At 44.6% G+C, this 20,006-nt stretch overlaps 1 protein-coding gene across 1 annotated transcript in view; it reads right to left on the bottom strand.

The window, feature by feature from the left end:
* Positions 1-13,918, bottom strand: part of LOC137219751 (protein FAM163A) — a 79,704-nt gene extending 65,786 nt beyond the window's left edge. Inside the window, exon 1 of the mRNA XM_067728785.1 lies at positions 13,869-13,918. The gene's annotated coding sequence lies outside the window, so the exon portion shown is untranslated. The remainder of the gene's footprint in view (positions 1-13,868) is intronic.
* Positions 13,919-20,006: the final 6,088 nt, after the last annotated feature.

Here is a 20,006-nt window from a genome sequence, read left to right as displayed (position 1 = left end):
CTTCAATATCATCTTTCTCTAGCTTCTTCACTCTCTCTTCACTGTCCTCACCATGCCCATTCTAAGATAATGCCCTTCCTCCTGTCTCCCCTCTATTCACCCTTCCTTTTCTTCATCAATGGCAACACCCTCATCTTGCCACCACCGCTTACAAGCATCACTTACAAGCATACTGACATCTGCCCTAACCCTACCCGCCTCCTCTCCAGTTAGCCCCACGAGTGGTCCCTCTCCACCCTAAGGCCCGTCCCTCCACCTGCACGTTTGATGCTGTCCTCCCATCTTCTTAGGAATCTCACATTGTGAATTATCCTTCCTTTAACCTATAACTTCTCCATTCAACTGGATCCTTTCCACTGGCATTTAAATGTGCTCAGCTGTCTCCCATTAAAACAATTAAACCACCCTATCTCTCTATCACAGCCAAACCTCTGGAAAGATTTATACATGCAGTGTCCATTTCCTCACTTTCCACTTTCTCCTCCACCGACTACAATCTGACTTTTGCCTATCACATCGCTGAAGCTTTTGCTTAAATCACTTGTGATCTCCATGTTGTGAAAGCCAATGGACTTTTATTGGTCCTTGTCTTCACTGACCTCTCAGCAGCACCTATGCTCTCTCTTCTCTTCTTCAGGAAACCCTCTGCTCTTGGCTTTCATGAAGTTTTCGCCTTCTGGTTTTTCTCTTATCTCCCTGGACCATCCTTCTCTGGTTACTTTTCATCCTCCTCTACTTGAAGTTAGTGCCAGGCCTTCTCTTCTAAGCCCATCCTTGCTCCATAGGCAGCCTCATCCATGTCATGGCTTCAATTACCCCTAGATGTTGATGACTTAACAGTGGTATATTTCCTGCCCAGACTTCTCAAAACTCCTGCCTATATATCCACCTGCCCTCCTGATCTCCCCATTCAGATGGCTCAAAGGCTCCTCAAGTACAACATGGCTGAGGTTGAACTCGTGATGTTTGCCCTAAAGTCTTTTTTTTTTTTTTTTGCAGTACGCAGGCCTCTCACTGCTGTGGCCTCTCCCGCTGCGGAGCACAGGCTCCGGACGCGCAGGCTCACTGGCCATGGCTCACGGGCCCAACCGCTCCATGGCATGTGGGATCCTCCCGGACCGGGGCACAAACCCGTGTCCCCTGCATCGGCAGGTGGACCGCCAACCACTGCGCCACCAGGGAAGCCCCTGCCCTAAAGTCTTGTTCTCCCTCACTATCTCCTGCCTCAGGGAATGGTACCACCATCCACCACACAAAGCTGGAAGCCTAGGACTTATCCTCAATACTTCCTTCTCAACTCTCACATCCAAGCCATCACATCCTGTCCATTTTATCCTCTAAACCTCTCAAATCTGCCTACTTCTTTCCATCTCCACTATACACGTCCAAGCCTAAACAACTGTCATCTTTCACCTGGACTCACTTGAAGTATCAAGTGAGTCTCCCAACAGGTCTCCCTGGATATACTCTTGACCACCTCAAATAGACTGTCCACACCATACGACCAGAGTCATCTCTTTGAAATGGAAAATTTGACTATGTCATTCTCCTGCTTAATACTTTAGTGGCTACCCACTGCTTCAGAATCAACATCAGATCCTCACTGTGGCTGATAAGACTCTGCACGTTCTAACTCCTTTCTACCTCTCCTGCTCATCTCGTGTGTTTCTCCCTCTCACTCTCTGCACCCCAGTCCACTGCGAGGCCTTTGGCATCTCAAAATGCCATGCTCCCTGTAGCCAGGGACTTTCCCCATTCCTGGAATATCCTCTTCCAGCTCCCCAAGTCCCCTCACCTCCTTAGCTCCTGCTCACTCTTCAGGTTTCAGCTCAATCATCACTCCCTCAGGATGACTTCCCAGGTCCTCCCTGGATGGCCCCAGACCTCCCATTAAACCCTCTTATAATGTACCATGTTCTCCACTTTAGAGCTTTTTTTCACAGTGTCACTTTACATTTCCCTTGCGACAAATTTGTTTCCCGCAAGCGACTTCAAGCTCCATGAAGGCTGCGGCTTTGACTGTTTTGGTTTTTGTCCCCCTCAGCATTGTATCCCCTGTGATACTCAATAAGTACTTGTTGACATGTTGAAAATGCGATCCTCACTTTTCAACCCGACTCTAACTAGCTTCTGGCCTCGTTACTTCTCTGAAATTGCCCTTGTTGAAGTCAACAACCTTCAACATGCCAAAACTGTACTCCTGTGGAGTCCTGATGTTCTACCAGCTGGACTGAGGGTTTCCTGCACTAAAATAGACACCTGGCAGTCTTTCCCCAATTCTTAGGGGAAAAAATGAGCTGACAGATCATTCTCAATTTAAAGATTTTGTTTCAGAAAGTTTTCTTAATATGTGACACCTACTCTCCTATGTCTGTGGTAGAATCTGGCATAGGATGCTCTCTGATTTAGTTCAAAATTATAATTCATCCATTTTAATATATAAATATATCATGGTGTTCTCCAAAGAACACCATGATTCCCATGGGTTTCATGACATGAACAAGTGTTTGAGACTTACTGGCCAAATCCAAAGAAAAGTTTTTAGTTTTCTGATTTGTTCTCTTGGTGGTATCTCATACAATTTATCATATTGGTTATTCATAGCAACTGGCATTTTTAAAAAATTATTTTTAATATTATTTATTTATTAAAATTTTTTTTTTCTGAGTTGGGTCTTCATTGCTGCACGCGGGCTTTCTCTAGTTGCAGCAAGCAGGGGCTCTAGGTGTGTGGGCTTCAGTAGTTGCGGCACACAGGCTCAGTAGTTGTGGCTCGTGGGCTCTAGAGCGCAGGCTCAGTAGTTGTGGCACATGGGCTTAGTTGCTCCAAGGCATGTGGGATCTTCCCAGACCAGGGCTCGAACCTGTGTCCCCTGAATTGGCAGGAGGATTCTTAACCACTGCGCCACCAGGTAACTCCCTAGCAACCAGCATTTATTGAGAAAATATTACGTTTTCCCATTGCCCTTTGTCCCTATTTTTACTATAGCATTTATCACCTTCTCCTGTGATCTTTCATGTACTGCAAGTTCCTGGAGGGTACAGGGACTGTGGCTTTTCCTTCTCTCCCTCTCCCTCTCCCTAGTGAGCCCAGCACATGGCCCAGGCACATGGATCACATTTGTTGAATGCAGGAATAAATGCCTGAGTGAATAAAAGACCGAATAAAATAGGAAGACAGAACTTAAATCCTCAGCCTCAGTGCTCTTCCTCCTATTCTCTGCTGCCTCCCAACTGGAAAACTCAGTGACACAGTGGTTTGATACAACGGAAACGTAGATTTTACATATGAAAATACCATCCACTGTTATTTTTAAAAGTAAAATGAATCCGATATAAACCTATTATAACTTTACAGGTCTAGCCCTTGTGAGCTTCACTTCTAATATCTAATCCATCATTAAGCCCTGTTGATTTTACCACAAAAAAAAAAATCATAGTGACTGCCTACTTAATGTGGAGAGAAAGTTTTATTCTGCATCTAAAAATGCTATGTATTATGTCTGTAGCTGAAGTTGGGTAAATCATGACATTTTACTGATACAAGTATATCTTTAAACACTCCATATTCTATCGTAACCCTGTGCCTTTGCCCAAGCTGTTCTCTTAGCCACCTCTGCCCTTTCTCCTGAGCTTGTCTGTCAAAATCGTACTTAACCTTCAAGGCTCAGTTCAAAAATCAGCTCCTCCAAAAATACCTTCATGATCTACCAGAATTACTGGGGCCAGCCTGATTCACTTTAGCCCCTCTGCATGTGACAGCACGTTGCCTGTACCTCTACTTGGCATTTACTTCTTTAGTCTGCAGAGTCCTGCTGACGTTATGACTGTTCCTCTCCCACACTGCCTTGCAGGCAACTCAAACCCAGGGACCAGGCCTTGCTCATCTTTCTGTCTTTCCAGTGCCTTGAACAATAGGCATTTTCTGAACAGAAGTGTGTTAGGCTGATCATCCACTACTAGTATATATGTAAATACCATTTGTGTGTGTGTCATAAGGTGACTTTTTAAAAAACAGCTGTGGTATCTGGCTTTCCCCCTTCTGGCTAGGTTCTGACAGCCTTAGCTGAGAGCCCAGTCCAGCTTCTCGCTCTCACCCCTATTGGCAACAGAGCATATAGAAGGAGCAGCTGCCTGTGTGCTCCAGAATCTATTTGGAGAAAAATTCAAGCTGTTTTTTTTTGAAGTGGAATGGGAGTCAGAGGTGAGTCCTAGCCAGTGAGTTGCATGGGAGAAGAAAGGTTTGCAGTGAGCAAGGCTCTCAGTTCTCAGGATGTTTTGTTTCAAACAGCAGACTCCCAGCACAGCCCTGGCGTTCAGGGGCCACCCTGCTCATCTTCCCCCTTGGCGGCAGACATCGGGCCTCCCGAGCACATCCTCACAGCCCTCCACACCACTGGCGTCTGGACCAAAGCAGAGACAACCCCTCCTCCCTCTGTCCCTGGGGAACATCACACTTGCAGTCCACTCAACCCAGCCCTAATGCACACACAGAGACAGAAGCAAGAGAGATGGAAATCCAAGCCAAAAGCGCTGACTGCTTTGTCCCTGAACCATGCCTTATACAAACCTATCCAGCCTGCAAAGATTCCAGCTCAGCCACATGCTGTTATAACCCAAACTGAGTATGCGAGCACCTCTGTGATGCTGCTGTGGCTGTGTTGCTGGTTACTGTGCAGAGATTGGAAAAGTCATTGAAAGGAGAGCATAAAGGTGTCGTTGCTTGCTGGCAAAGAGCCTGGGTTCTCACATGTACCTGATCAAGTGGTTAAATGAGATAATGTAGGCAAGTGCTTAGCAGAGTAATGGGAACAGAGAAAGCTCTCAGTGAAGGCTTCCTACCTAACAGTGCTGGAGGACCCCTTCTCGTGTGATTAGAAGCAAGTCTTTCTTCCACTGCTTCTGCTATTCAACAGCTGCCCTACATGAAGCAGGGAAGGCAGTGCCTAATACCTGTCCCCACACCCTTCGTGCATCTGGTGGCTTCCAAGCTGCATGGGGGGAAAAAAACTGAACTGGGCATCTGTGCAGATGGGAAGCAGCCAAAGGGGCATCTAGAGACATACTGATTGATGCAGGTGACAACTGCATCAATAACCTACCTTCCTTCCTTCTCTGGGGCAATACAGCCCAAGAGACCCCAGAGCAATTTTCAAACCTTTTCTTTCAAGCGTATCTCCCTTCCTCTCCTTTCTGAGGACCAAATGCAACGCCAGAAATAGACCTTCCTCTGCTCTCTCTGATGTCCAGCCAGTGCTCCTCCTGCGCCCTCACCTAGTGCTGTCCAGGCACTGATACTTTATTCTGTATAGGGAAACAGCAGGGCGGTAAAAATAAGGATAGTTTCTATTTCTTCATGTTGTTTTCAAGATTAGAGGTTCATATCTTGCCTACCCAGCTCAGAGAGGCTAAAGACACCTCTCTCCCCAGCTTTCCAAGAAAACTTGCACAGTTAAATTTAAAGGAATTTTAGATGGCTCAGAGCCTATGAGCCCTGTGTGGTCTCACAGCCCTTTGGCTTTTATCCCAAAGGGAACCTCTCAAGCAACCTGAGGGGCAGTATTGCCCCACACTGTTCAGCTGGAGAAGAGCTTAAGGGAATATGTCAGACACAGGGCAAGGAAAGAGGGTTTTTTAAAAATAGTTAATGGGGGATAGCTTCAAGATGGCGGAGGAGTTAAGACATGGGAGATCACCTTCCTCCCCACAAATACATCAAAAATACATGTACATGTGGAACAGCTCCTACAGAACACCTACTAACGCTGGCAGAAGACCTCAGACCTCCCCAAAGGCAAGAAACTCCCCACGTACCTGGGTAGGGCAAAAGAAAAAAGGAAAAACAGAGACTAAAGAATAGGGACGGGACCTGCCCCAGTGGGAGGGAGCTGTGAAGGAGGAAAAGCTTCCACACTCTAGGAAGCCCCTTCACTGGCAGAGACTGGGGGTGGGGGGTGGGGGGTGGGGAGCTTTGGAGCCACAGAGGAGAGTGCAGCAACAGGGGTGCAGAGGGCAAAGCGGAGAGATTCCCGCACAGAGGATCGGTGCCGACCGGCACTCACCAGCCCGAGAGGCTTGTCTGCTCACCCGCCGGGGCCGGCGGGGCTGGGAGCTGAGGCTCGGGCTTCGGTCAGAGCCAGAGCGCTGGGAGAGGACTGGGGTTGGCGGCATGAACACAGCCTGAACGGGGCTAGTGCGCCACAGCTAGCCAGGAGGGAGTCTGGGAAAAAGTCTGGACCTGCCTAAGAGGCAAGATACCATTGTTTCGGGGTGCATGAGGAGAGGGGATTCAGAGCACCACCTAAATGAGCTCCAGAGATGGGCGTGAGCCGCAGCTATCAGCTTGGACCACAGAGACGGGCATGAGACGCTAAGGCTGCTGCTGCAGCCACCAAGAAGCCTGTGTGCAAGCACAGGTCACTATCCACACCTCCCCTCCCGGGAGCCTGTGCAGCCCGCCACTGCCAGGGTCCCGTAATCCAGGGACAAGTTCCCAGGGAGAACACACGCCGCGCCTCAGGCTGGTGCAACGTCACGCCAGCCTCTGCCGCTGCAGGCTCACCCCGCATTCCGTACCCCTCCCTACCCCCAGCCTGAGTGAGCCAGAGCCCCCTGATCAGCTGCTACTTTAAGCCCATCCTGTCTGGGCAGGGAACAGATGCCCTCAGGCGACCTACATGCAGAGGCGGGGGCCAAATCCAAAGCTGAACCCCAGGAGCTGTGCGAATAAAGAAGAGAAAGGGAAACCTCTCCATGCAGCCTCAGGAGCAGTGGATTAAATCTCCACAATCAAACTGATGTACCCTGCATCTGTGGAATACCTGAATAGCCAACAAATCATCACAAAATTGAGGAGGTGGACTTTGGGATCAACTGTAGACTTGGGGTTTGCTTTCTGCATCTAACTTGCTTCTGGTTTTATGTTTATCTTAGTTTAGTATTTAGAGCTTATTATCATTGGTAGATTTGTTTATTGACTTGGTTGCTCTCGTCCTTTTTCTTTAATATATATATAATTTTCCCTTTTTCTCCTTTTGTGAGTGTGTATGTGTATGCTTCTTTGTGTGATTTTGTCTGTATAGCTTTGCTTTTACAATTTGTCCTAGGGTTCTGTCTGTCCATTTTTTTTTAATACAGTTTTTAGCGCTTGTTATCATTGGTGGATTTGTTCTTTGGTTTGTATTTTTTTAATTACTTTTTTATTTTTAATAATATTTTTTTAATTTTTTATTTCAATAACTTTATTTTATTTTTCTTTCTTTCTTTCTTTTTTCTCCCTTTTCTTCTGAGCTGGGTGACTGACAGAGTCTTGGTGCTCCAGCCGGGTGTCAGGCCTGAGCCTCTGAGGTGGGAAAGCCAAGTTCAGGACATTAGACTACCAGAGACCTCCCAGCCCCACGTAATATCAAACAGTGAAAGCTCTCTCAGAGATCTCCATCTCAACACTAGGACCCAACTCCACTCAACGACCAGCAAGCTACAGTGCTGGACACCCTATGCCAAACAACTAGCAGAACAGGAACACAACCCCACCCATTAGCAGAGAGGCTGCCTAAAATCATAATAAGGTCACAGACACCCCAAAACACACCTCCAGACGTGGACCTGCCCACCAGAAAGACATGATCCAGCCTCATCCACCAGAACACAGGCACCAGTCCCCTCCACCAGGAAGCCTACACAACCCACTGAACCAACCTTACCCACTGGGGGCAGACACCAAAAACAACGGGAACTACGAACCTGCAGCCTGCAGAAAGGAGACCCCAAACACAGTAAGTTACGAAAAATGAGAAGACAGAGAAATACACAGCAGATGAAGGAGCAAGGTAAAAACCCACCAGACCAAACAAATGAAGAGGAAATAGGCAGTCTACCTGAAAAAGAATTCAGAGTAATGATAGTAAACATGATTGGACGGAGAAATTAAAACATTTACAGACAAGCAAAAGCTAAGAGAATTCAGCACCACCAAACCAGCTTTACAACAAATCCTAAAGGAACTTCTCTAGGCAGGAAACACAAGAGAAGGAAAAGACCTACAATAACAAACCCAAAACAATTAAGAAAATGGTAACAGGAAAACACATATCAATAACTACCTTAACTGTAAATGGATTAAATGCTCCAACCAAAAGACACAGACTGGCTGAATGGATACAAAAACAAGACCTGTATATATGCTGTCTACAAGAGACCCACTTCAGACTTAGGGACACATACAGACTGAAAGTGAGGGGATGGAAAAAGATATTCCATGCAATTGGAAATCAAAAGAAAGCTGGAGTAGCAATTCTCACAGCAGACAGAATAGACTTTAAAATAAAGACTATTACAAGAGACAAAGAAGGACACTACATAATGATCAAGGGATCAGTCCAAGAAGAAGACATAACAATTGTAAATATTTATGCACCCAACACAGGAGCACCTCAAAACATAAGGCAAATGCTAACAGCCATAAAAGGGGAAGTCGACAGTAACATAATCATAGTAGGGGACTTTAACACCCCACTTTCACCAATGGACAGATCATCCAAAGCGAAAATAAATAAGGAAACAAAAGCTTTAAATGATACATTAAACAAGATGGACTTAACTGATATTTACAGGACAGTCCATCCAAAAACAACAGAAAACACTTTCTTCTCAAGTGCTCATGTAACATTCTTCAGGATAAATCATATCTTGGGTCACAAATCAAGCCTTGGTAAATTTAAGAAAACTGAAATCGTATCAAGCATCTTTTCCAACAGCAACGCTATGAGACTAGATATCAATTACAGGAAAAAAATCTGTAAAAAATATAAACATATGGAGGCTAAACAATACACTACTAAATAACCAAGAGATCACTGAAGAAATCAAAGAGGAAATCAAAAAATACCTAGAAACAAATGACAACGAAAACACGACGACCCAAAGACTATGGGATGCAGCAAAAGCATTTCTAAGAGGGAAGTTTATAGCAATACAATCCTACCTCAAGAAACAAGAAACATCTCAAATAAACAACCTAACCTTACACCCAGAGCAATTAGAGAAAAAAGAACAAAAAAAACCTAAAGTTAGCAGAAGGAAAGAAATCATAAAGGTCAGATCAGAAATAAATGAAAAAGAAATGAAGAAAACCATAGCTAAGATCAATAAAACTAAAAGCTGGTTCTTTGAAAAGATAAACAAAATTGATACACCATTAGCCAGACTCATCAAGAAAAAAAGGGAGAAGGCTCAAATCAACCAAATTAGAAATGAAAAAGAAGTAGCAACTGACACTGCAGAAATACAAAAGATCATGAGAGATTACTACAAGCAACTATATGCCAATAAAATGGACAACCTGGAAGACATGGACAATTTCTTAGAAAAGCACAACCTCCGGAGACTGAACCAGGAAGAAATAGAAAATATAAACAGACCAATCACAAGCACTGAAATTGAAACTGTGATTAAAAGTCTCCCAACAAGCAAAAGCCCAGGACCAGATGGCTTCACAGGTGAATTCTATCAAACATTTAGAGCAGAGCTAACATCTATCCTTCTCAAAGTCTTCCAAAATATAGCAGAGGGAGGAACACTCCCAAAGTCATTCTACAAGGCCACCATCACCCTGATACCAAAACCAGACAAAAATGTCACAAAAAAAGAAAACTACAGGCCAATATCACTGATGAACACAGATGCAAAAATCCTCAACAAAATACTAGCAAACAGAATCCAACAGCACATTAAAAGGATCATACACCATGATCAAGTGGGGTTTATTCCAGGAATGCAAGGATTCTTCAATATATGCAAGTCAATGTGATACACCATATTAACGAATTGAAGGAGAAAAACCATATGATGATCTCAATAGATGCAGAAAAAGCTTTCGACAAAATTCAACACCTATTTATGATAAAAACTCTCCAGAAAGTAGCCATAGGGGGACTTACAGTCCCCTCTTAAACAGTCATGTACCACAATGTTCATTGCAGCTCTATTTACAAAAGCCAGGACATGAAAGCAACCTAAGTGTCCACCGACAGATGAATGGATAAAGATGTGGCACATAATGGAATATTACTCTGTCATACAGAGTGAAGTAAGTCAGAAAGAGAAAAACAAATACTGTATGCTAACATATATATATGGAATCTAAAAAAAAAAAAAAAGGTTCTGAAGAACCTAGGGGCAGGACAGGAATAAAGACGCAGACGTAAAGAATGGACTTGACAACACAGGGAGGGGGAAGGGTAAGCTGGGACGAAGTGAGAGACTGGCATGAACATGTATACACTACCAAATGTAAAATAGATAGCTAGTGGGAAGCAGCCGCACAGCACAGGGAGATCAGCTCGGTGCTCTGTGTCCACCTAGAGGGATGGGATAGGGAGGGTGGGAGGGAGATGCAAGAGGGAGGAGATATGGGGACATATGTATATGTATAGCTGATTCACTGTTATACAGCAGAAACTAACACACCATTGTAAAGCAATTATATTCCAATAAAGATGTTACAAAATGTACAAAGGAGTTTACAGGTCCGCTCTCCCTGGAGGCAACAGGTATTATTAGGTTTTGTGTATATGGTTATGCAAATGCAAGCAAATATCTTGGACCGCTCATTCTTCCTCCTCTTTTATAGCATGAAGAGTAGCATATTATAAACACCCTATGTATGTTTTCCACTATATCTTGAAAACTGTCATATATCAGTTATATAGTAAGCTTCCTAAATCTTTTTTTATGGATGAACAGAACAGTATTCAACTATCAGGAAGTACCACAAGTCCCCCTTTGATGAGCATGTAGGTTGTTCTTTCATAGTTCAAACAATGCTATAATATACACGTCTTTGTGGCCACATGCAAGAACAATGGCAAACCGGATTCCTAAAAATGAAATCACTGAGTCAGATGGCATGGGCATTTCTAATTTTGATATACTTTTCTAAAATGCTCTCCAAAGGAGTTGTACCAGTTTACTCTCCAACCAGCAATATACGAAACTGCCTATTTTTCCAGAATCTCATCAACAGTTTATCAATCTTTTTGATGTTTGCTAACTGAAAGGTAAATAAATATGTCACTGCAGCTTACACTTTACATATTAAAGAAATTAATCCATTGTGTATGAATTAAATGCCTGAGTCCTACTGGGAAAAGAAAGCATCCAGTTTTACTAGGCCAGCACTTTCTCTGAAATCTAATGGGGTCACAAACATCTCTCGGACCTACAAATAACAGTCTTTATTCACAATGTTCTAGATTTTCAGCTACCACATGTGCATCTATTCTTAGTGGGAGAAGTGTTGCACTGTGGAAGGAGCAGAGACTTTGGAATTAGACAGACCTGGGTTCCAGGCACAGCTGCGCTACTGACTAGCTTTATGATCTTAGCAAATTACTTAGCCTTTCCCAAACTCAGTCTCCTCACATGAAATATGGGGATCATAATACTGATTTTGCAAAGCTTTATCTCTGGTACATAGAAGGTACTTAACAAATAGTAGCAGGTTTCATTAGTGTTAATAATCATCAGGCCAGATTCTAAACCTCAGGGCACTTTTCACAATTGACAGGACCTGGAACAGCCCAGCCAGGGCCGAATGGCTCTTTTGTTAAGTGGCCACCCAGAGGATTCCCAACTCCTGGAAGTCACCACACCCTCCTTCCAAAGTTAGCAGGAGAGCTCACTAAAATCCCACCCAAGGCCTCTGGGTGAGGGGTGGGCTGTTTCTGTGCCAGCCTCCACTGCTGCCAGATGATGTTTGTATTCAGCCTAAGGGCACTCTGGTCTAAGTAGAGCTCATTTCCAATTTCAGATGGGCAAGTCAGAGGCAAAACAGACATCCTTGGGCAAAACATGAAGGACTTGCTCTCATCGGCACCAGAGCCCATCTTTCCTTTCCCAAGCACTATTTTTGATGATGTCACTAAATTTAGATTTCTAGTTTTGGCAGGAATGCCAGTGGTGCTAGGGCTTCTATCTAGGTATGTAATACTCCCTCCTCCCAAAGAACTTGAGGCTTTTCCCATTTACACATGGTCCTGTCTCATTTCATCCCCCAGGATGGCAGAAATTGTGATAGTGAGGGAGGGCACTGCTGCTGATCGAATGCCCTGGCTGAACCTCAGGAAGCCACATTTCAGTTCCTCCCTGAGTGCCAACACGACCCTCATCTCTATATTCTATATGTGGGTTTGGATCCTCTCAGGCACGGGAGCTGGAACCTCCTGGCAGAGGTCTGAGAAATTATAATTGCTTTCAGAGAATGTTCCTTTGCTCTTTCTTCCCCTTAGTCCACCTCTGTCAGTTTGAAGGAAACGGGCAAGATCTGAACATAATTTCAAGTACTTCATTAGTACAGAAAAAAAGTGGCCTTTCCCCCCCAAGACTCCAGATCCCAGCCAATCGCAGGCAAAGTGAACATGCAGGATCTGAAGTCCCCCATCGTTAGTCTTTCACAAGGTACAAAACGTGGGTCTACCTCAGACACGGGCGGGCCGGGCAGGGCACAGATACCAGACTGCGTAGACGTCGACCCCTGCCAATTACACGTCTGCCTCCTCAGAGTCCGACCCCTAGCCCTGCCGGTGAGAACCACCCTCCCCGCAACCGGGGTCCTCCAGCCAGGCCGCAAGCGTGACCTGGGGCTAGGGGAGGGTCCGCAGCTGGGCAGACTGGAAAGAACGAGAGAAAGTGCCTCAACTGACTGCGGGGCCCCAGCCTGCGGGCTGGCTACATCCCCGCCACATCAAACTAGTTAGAGCGAACTTCCAGAGCCCCACAGTTTCACCGGAGAAAAGCAATGCCCACGTGAGACACAAGAACACGGGTGGTGTAAATAGCCATGGGGCACTGACAGAGAAGACAGCTCTCCACCCCTGCCCTCCTTCGCTGCCTTCGGAGGCGCAGAGCAGCGAGGAAGCCCCCCTGCAGGCGGTCTCCCGGGCGCCGCGCTGGGCACTCCACCCGCCCATCCCAGCCAGACTCCGAGTGAAGGGGATTCGAGCAGCAGAATGCGGGTTTCACCCCGACACTGCTTTCCGCTCACCTCCCGATCTCTCTACCCCGGCCAAACCCTCCTCCGGGCCGCTGAGCGGAGCTTCGATGTGCCCGGCGCCTCGAGACAAGCCCGCCGCGCCCGCGCGTCAGCGCACGGCCCTGGGGGATGGGGTGCGGGACGCCCGCCCCGGGGTCTCAGGAGGAAGCGGACAGCGGCCCAGGTGAGAGTCCGGTTTCTCTGTCCCTGAGGCAGACGGTCAGCCCCCGGCGGTCCTGGACCTGAGAGGCCGACCCGGCGCCGCAAACGCACCTCCGCCCGCCTTATTTTGTAAAACTTCAGGAAAACCACCAGCACACCCAGCCCAGATTGCAAGGCTGGCCCGGGAGCGCCCGCGCGCTCGGATCCACCCTGCCGCACAGTCCGACCGCTCCCACCCACCCCGGGTCAGCAGCCCCTGCCCGGCGCCCCGCTCACTCACTCGCGCCCGGCCAGCGCTCGCAGCCCGCCGTATCGCGGGCCCAGGCAGCCGCATGGTCCCCGGGAGCTCGCGGGCGCCGAGGCGCAGCAGCCGCGTCCGTGTGGGGTCCCGCCGGGCGGAAGGCGCCGGGGAGCAAGTCGGCAACGTGGGGCTGAGGCGGCGGCAGCAGCAGCAGCAGCGGTGCGGCCGGGGGCAGGGACCCGGCAAGGCCCGCCCCGGGGCGGGGACGGCGCGACCCGCGGCCTGGCCTTGAGGCCCAAGACGTCCACCCTCACCCCCTCGGAGCGAACGGCTCGGGGGCCGAGCAGAAGAGGCGAGCGCGGACACTGAGCCAGCCGGGCACGGCCACGGCCAAGATAGGGGTAGGCAGAGGGCGGCGGCCCCGGGGAGTGCTTACCCGGTTGCAGAGGCGCCCTCGAAAGTACACGCTGGCCCGACACATCCCCGTCCCAGCGCGGAGGCAGGCGCCCCGCGAGGTCCTCGGCCCGCCCCTCCCCTCCCCTCCTCTTCTCTCCCTCCCCTCCTCTCCCTCCCCTCCCCTCCTCTCCCTCCCCTCCCCTCCTCTCCCTCCCCTCCCCTCCTCTCCCCTTCCCCTCCCCCTAGGAACCTCGGCGCGGAGCAGCGCCTTACACATTACCTCAGCTGAGCGGCTCAGCTCCGGCGGCGACTCCCGCGTTCGGTTCCCACGGGGTCTGCGCGCGTCCTTCCGGGCGCCCCTGGTTGGGGAGGCCCACGTGAGGCTCCTCCGCCCTCCCCGACGCTCAGAGGACTGGCTTTGCACCAAGCCGAGAAGCTCATCGCCCCTCCGGGTGCCGGGGCTGGGGGCAGGTGCCGAGCGTCCTGATTGGCGCTGGCCCCAGTCCTGGGAGAATCCCCTGCTAGAGAGGCTGCCTGCTCCAGGGAGAAGGGAAGGGATAAAACAGCGCAGGCTGTTGCCTTCCAAAGAGGCTTCCGTTAGCTCCACTGCCTTTTTGCCTAAGAAATGTAAACTTGGAGTCGAGCGCCCTAGGAACGCTCGCGCGGGGGACTTGGCTTGCTACATACGGATTGGGTCCAGCACGGACGCTCCCAGGAAAATGAGAGTCTTAAGGACCAGGGTGTGTCGCTATCCACTGGACGTTGCCTTGAGAGCAGCCTGAAAGGCTCATCTGTTTTCCTGTTTCCGGCCCGCAGTGGTCCCTGGAAGTCCAGTGACACCTGATGTTCCCGCCGTCGAGGGGTACCCGGTCCTCGTGGCGGGGCAGGGAGTCAGTGTAAGATCAGAGTTGTGATGGCAAGATCTGGCAGGAAAAAGCAGGAAAGAAGAAGCAATGCTCTTCCCCACCCCACAACACAAGAAGAAAACGTTAACGGTGCTCTAGGTTTCTTGTTAAATCATCCTCTTGTAAAGTCTTTTAAAAGTTTTTAAAGTTGCTTATGTGCTGTACCCCAAACAATAGTTCTGACATCAGTAGTTCAGAAGATCTGCTCGAAAAACTTGACAGGATGAGGTGGAAACTCATCTTTTTGTCACTTTCTAGCACTTGCAAACTTTTGGAACTTTTACCTGTTTTGGCCTGTTTACCTTTCTCCTGACCCTGCTCTCCAGTCTTGGTTGGACTGACGGCTGGGGAGGAGGGAGGGATGGAGTCACCCAGGTTAATGCTCAAGGAAGGAGGGTTCTCCTCCACATCAAATGTTTTCCTCTTCATACCCCGGACAGTCTGGAGGATTCAAAGCAAAGGTGAATGAAGTATCTATTTGAAAAACAAACAAACAAACAACAACAACAAAAAAAAAAACCCTGAAAAACCATAGTCCCTCAGCTCAGGTCCTAGTTGTAAAGGAAGGGAGTAAGAAATATAGTACTTGGAGCAAACTTTATTATTCCTAAAGCACTTAAAAAAAACACAACCATCCATAGGCACACCTAATCATGCCAGCAGGTTTGCCATTCCCTCAAGACTCCACTTGTTTTTCCCTCTCTCTCTTCACAAGTTTTAAATTTTGACCTCAGATTTTCTTGTGCTGCCTTTTCTCACACAAAACCTCACACCTACATTCTTCCCTCCTCATTTCTCCTTGAAGACAAGGCAGTGAAATATGAAGAGATGCGTTATTTTGTTATAAACAATTATACACAGAGAAAATGAAGACAACATACAGCCTTAGAAATCACGATTTACTAAACCTTGTAATAACCACCCAGCTCATTGCCATCAACCCAGATCCCATTCCCTTTCATAAGTCCTTCCCCCTAAAGCAACAACTATCCTAACTTTATGGTAATTATTCCTTATACATCTTTATAGTTTTATCATCTTGTTATACATCTCTAAACGCTATAGCTTTTGAACTTTCTATAAATGGAGTAGTGTAGCATGAATATTTTGTTGTGTATCTGGCCTCTTCTTTCACTTGGTTATGTTTAAGAGGTCATCTATTTTTGTTGCATGTAGTTGTAGTTGGGGTCATTAAAAATAATACTGCTAACAACATTCTTGTATATACATATATTTCCTGGTGTGCAAGGGCAAGCTCTTCTGTAGTGTATATACCTTGGAGGGGAATTGCTAAACTATAGGGTATACTTATATTTAACTTTATCAGATATTGCCAGATAGTTCTCCAAAGTGGTCATAAAGTTTACACTCCCACCAGAGATGTACGATAGTTCCACTTGTTCCACATCCTTTTCAAAACATAATATTGTTAGACTTCTTAATTTTTCTCAATCTGATGGCTGTGGAATGGTATCAAAATTGTGATCTTCTTTTTATATCCCTAATGACTAATGAGGTTGTGCACTTTTACCTGTGTTTATAGGCTAATCGAATTTTCTGTTTTGTGAAATGCCTCTTCAGAACTTTATCTGAATCACAAGAATCCCTCAGGTTTCCCTTTTATAGCCACACCTGCTCCCCCTTGGCACCCCTTCCCATCCCTAACCCCTGGAAACCACTTGTCTGTTTATCATGTCTACAATTGTGTAATTTCAAAAATGTTATACAAATGAAATCATACAGTGTATAACCTTTTGGATTTTTTTCCTACTCAGCATAATTCTTTAGAGATTCATCCAGGTTTATTTATTGGGTGGTATGGATGTACAGGTTTTTGTGTATATGTTAAGTTTTCATGTTGCTGACATAAATACCCAGGAGAGCAATCACTAGATTGTGTGGTAGTTGCATGCTTATTTTATTTTATTTTTTTACATCTTTATTGGAGATAAGTGCTTTACAATGGTGTGTTAGTTTCTGCTTTATAACAAAGTGAATCAGTTATACATATACATATGTTCCCATATCTCTTCCCTCTTGTGTCTCCCTCCCTCCCACCCTCCCTATCTCACCCCTCCAGGCGGTCATGCTTAGTTTTTTAAGAGACTGCCAACTTGTTTTGCAGAGTAGCTGTACCATTTTTCCATTCCACTAGCAATGTATAAGTGATCCCATTTCTCCACGTCCTTGCCAACATTTGGTGTTGTCGCTGTTTTTAAGATTTTAGCCATTTTGATAGATCTGTAATGATAGCTCATGGTGGTTTTAATTTACATTCCCCTAGTGGCTAATGATGTCGAACATCTTTTCACATACTTATATGCCATCTATATTTCCATCTATATGTTCTCTTTGGTGAAATATCTATTTATATCGTTTGGCCATTTTCTAAATGGATTGTTTGTTTTTTTACTGTTGAGTTTTGAGAGTTCTTTATATATTCTAGTTCCTAGTCCTTTTGTGCATGTGTGGTTTGAAAATATTTTCCCCAGTCCGTAGCTTGTCTTTTCATCCTCTTTACATGAATACTTCTTCTTTTCTTCCTTTGCAGAGGAAGTTTTAAATTTTGATAAGGTCTGATTTTTCAGTTTTTCCTATTATGGGTCTTGATTACTGTAGCTATATAATAAATCTTGAAATTGGGCAGGCTGATTCTGCCCACATTATTCTTCCTATTCAAAATCGTTTTAGATCTTCTAGTTCCTTTGACTTTCCATTTAAACTTTAGAATAATCTCTATATCTACAAAGAACCTTGCTGACATTTTGGTAAGAATTAGGGAGAGAGCATTCAGTCTTTTCATCATTAAGTATAAATTAGCTGTAGTTATCAACTTGACAAATTTGCCTTCTGTTCCTATTTTTGTGAAAGTTTTTGTCATAAGTTAGTGTTGAACTTGGTCAAATACTTTTATATTGGTTTATATAACCATGTGATTTTTCTTTTTAGCCTATTAATGTGGTGACTTACATTGATTGATTTTTAAAATTTGAACAGCCTTGTGTCCCTGGAATAAAACCCACTTAGTTATGGTATATAATTCTCCTTATGTGTTGCTAAATTCTATTTGCTAATATTTTCTTAAGCACATTTGTGTCTATATTCATGAGAGGTATTGGTCTGTAGTTTTCTTTCTTTATACTGTCTTTGTCTGATTTTGGTATCAGGGTAATACTGGCTTCATAAAATGAATTGGGAAGTGTTTCCTCCTATTCTGTTTTCTGGAAGCGGTGATGTAGGTTTGATGTTGAGTCTTCTTCAAATGCTTGTAGAATTCTCTGGTGAAACTATCTGAGGCTGGAGATTTCTTTTTTGGAAGTTTTTAAATTACAGATTTAATTTCCTTATAGGGCTGTTAAAATTGTCTACTTCAGATTGGATGAGATGTGGTACTTTGCATTTTTCAAAGAACTGACATTTCATCAAAGTTGTCAAACTTATGGATGTAGAGTTGTTCATTGTGTTCCCTTGGTATCTTTTTGATGTCTGCAGGGTCTGTAGTATATTCCCTGTTTCATTCTTGAAACACTGGTAATTTGTGTTATCTCGTTTTTTCTTTGTCAGTCTTACTAAAGGTTTGTTGATTTTATTGATTCTTTCAAAGAAACAGCTCTTCATTTACTGATTTTCTCTATTGTTTTTCTGTTTTCGGTTTTACTTAGTTCTAATCTCGTCTCCCTTCTTCTTCCTTTAGGTTTATTTTGCTCTTTTTTCTTAGGTTCTTGAGGTGGAAACTTAGATTATTGATTGGAGACTTTCTTCTTTTCTAATACATGCATTTAGTGAAATGAATTTCTTCTCAGCACAGCTTTCACAGGGTCCCACAAATTTTGATATGTTGTATTTTCACTTTCATTTGATTCAATATGTTTTTTTTTAACTTCCCTTAAGATTTCCTTTTTGATCAAATGGTTATTTAGCAGTGTGTTGTTTGGTTTACACATGTTTGGAGATTTCCTGTTATCTTTCTGTTATTGATTTCTACTTTGATTCCATTGTGGTCAGCCTTCTTCTCTCCACTTTTTCTGTCCTGGCTAGAACCTCTAGTGAAATTTTTAATAGCAGTGGAGATAGCAGACCTCCTTGTCTTGTTCTTGATCTTAAGGGGGAAAGCATTCAGTCTTTCACCATTAAGTATGTTAGCTGTGGGTTTTTCCATAAATGTCCTTTATCAGGTTGAAGAAGGTACATTTTAATCCTCGTTTGTTGAGTGTTTTTTATTTTAAAAGGGGGTGTTGGATTTTATCAAATGTTTTCTACATCTATTGACGTGATCAAGTGGTTTCAGCTTTCATTCTGTTCAAATGGTGTATTATATTCATTGATTTTTGGATTTAAAACAACCTTGCATTCCTAGGCTAAATCTCACTTGGTCCTGGTGTATGATCCATTTTGTATGTTGCTGGATTTGATTTGCTAATATTTTGTTGCAGAGTTTTGCATCTATATTCATAAGGGATATTTGTCTGTAGTTTTCTTTTCTTGTAATGTCTTTGTCGGATTTTGGTATCAGGGTAATATTGATCTCATAGAATGAATTGAGAAGTGTTCCCTCCTCTCCCACTATTTTGGTAGTTTGTGAAGGATTAGTGTTAATTCACCTTGAAACAATATGATTCATCAGTGAGGCTATCTGAGTCTAGGCTTTTCTTTGTGAGTAGTTTTCTAATTACTAATTAAAGCACTTTATTTGTTATAGGTATATTCAGATTTTTCTGTTTCTTCTGGAGTCAGTTTCAGTAGTTAGCGTCTTTCAAGGAATTTGTCCATTTTTTTCAAGGTTATCTAATTTGTTGTCATACAATTGTTCATAGTACTCCTTTATAATCCTTTTTATTTCTGTAATGTCAGTAGTGATTAGCTTTTATTCTTGAGCTTAGTAACTTGAGTTTTTTCTTTTTTTCTTGATCAGTCTAGCTAAAGGTTTGTCAATTTTGTTGATCTTTTTCAAGACACAGTTTTTGGTTTCGTTGATCCTCTATTGTTTTTCTATTTTACATCACACTTAACTTCCACCCTAATCTCTATTATTTCCTTCTTCTTGCTTTGAATTTAGTTTGCTCTTTCTAGTTTCTTAAGGTAGAAGTTTAAGTAAATTGATTTGAGATCTTTCTTTTTTTTTCTTTCTTCTTTTTTAATATAGCTGTTTATAGGTATACATTTCTCCCTAAGCACTGTTTTCACTACATTCCATAAGTTTTGGTGTGTTGTGTTTTCATTTTCATTCATCTCAACTTTTTAATTTTCCATTTGATTTCTTCCTTGACCCATTG

The sequence above is a fragment of the Pseudorca crassidens genome, chromosome 2 (assembly GCF_039906515.1).
Source record: "Pseudorca crassidens isolate mPseCra1 chromosome 2, mPseCra1.hap1, whole genome shotgun sequence".
Lineage (NCBI taxonomy): Eukaryota > Metazoa > Chordata > Mammalia > Artiodactyla > Delphinidae > Pseudorca > Pseudorca crassidens.
This window is presented reverse-complemented; position numbering and strand designations above follow the sequence as displayed.